Here is a 1,200-nt window from a genome sequence, read left to right as displayed (position 1 = left end):
TTCAGTGTTCTCTCTCTCTCTGTGAATAGCACTGTAATTCCCTCAGTTACATAATACAGAGAATGAATCATTTTTGACTCCTTTATTTTGCTCAACTCTATATCCAGTTACCAATGCTAGTTTATTATCTCTTTAATATCTTTCAAATTAATTAATTTGCCTACATCTCTTCTCTAGTACTCTAGTCCTGAACTCTAGTTCAGATCACTATCATCTTTTACCAGACATATTTGAGCATCTTTTATCAAGTTTTCTCATTCTAGATTGGCCTCCTCTTTAATTCATTTTCTATACTGAAGCCAGAGTAGCTTTTCATGACAATACTACCTCATGCTGTGCTCAGTTTGGCAGCATATATACTAAAGTTGGAACAATACAGAGAAGACTAGCATGACCACTTTGATAGAACGACTTACAAATTGCTAAAGTATTATTTATTTTATTTTTTTAATGATGGACACACAATCTATAAAGGTATATTTTACACAACAGTAACAGCACACAGGAAGAGAAGGTGAAGTCATACAGAAGCAAAGTTTCTGTATACTCTTGTAATGAATTAGGTATGAATCTGAACTAGATTCTTATAAATTAAGACATTAATTGTAATCCTTATAGCAATCACTGGGGTTCCCTGATGGCTCAGTGGGTAAAGAATCTGCCTGCAATGCAGGAGACACAGGAGAAGAAAGTTTGATCCCCTGGGCTAGGAAGATCCCCTGAAGGAAAAATGGCAACCCACTCCAGAATTCTTGCTTGGAAAATCCCATGGACAGAAGAGCCTTGCGAGCTACAGTCCATGGGGTCTCAATGAATCAGACATGAGTGAGCAACTAACAAATGTATAATTGAGTCTTTTAAAAGATATAACAATCATAAGCATATATATATATATATATATATACCATCCCAAACTTGTGAATCAAAAGCTAACAGAATTGAAGGGGAAAATAATCAATTCAGTAATAACAGTTGGAGATTTCCACACCTCACTTTCAATAAGGGTAGAAGAACTAGATAGAAAATCATCGAACTAGTAAAAGACTTGAATGATATTATAATTGTGAGAGGTCTGACAGAATGTGGTCCACTGGAGAAGGGAATGGCAGACCACTTTAGTATACTTGCCTTGAGAACCCCATGAACAGTATCAAAAGGCAAAACAGAGAGATAGGAAGCCTCCATTCAACAACTACAAAA

At 35.8% G+C, this 1,200-nt stretch overlaps 1 non-coding gene across 1 annotated transcript; it reads left to right on the top strand.

The window, feature by feature from the left end:
* The first annotated feature begins 335 nt into the window (after nt 1-335).
* On the top strand, nt 336-442 carry LOC129538717 (U6 spliceosomal RNA). The gene has a single exon (XR_008682271.1). It is a non-coding gene; the product is annotated as a U6 spliceosomal RNA (small nuclear RNA).
* Nucleotides 443-1,200: the final 758 nt, after the last annotated feature.

Source organism: Moschus berezovskii, chromosome 2 (genome assembly GCF_049115385.1).
Source record: "Moschus berezovskii isolate FMDL1 chromosome 2, NW_MosBer_1.0, whole genome shotgun sequence".
NCBI classification, from domain to species: Eukaryota; Metazoa; Chordata; class Mammalia; order Artiodactyla; family Moschidae; genus Moschus; species Moschus berezovskii.
This window is presented reverse-complemented; position numbering and strand designations above follow the sequence as displayed.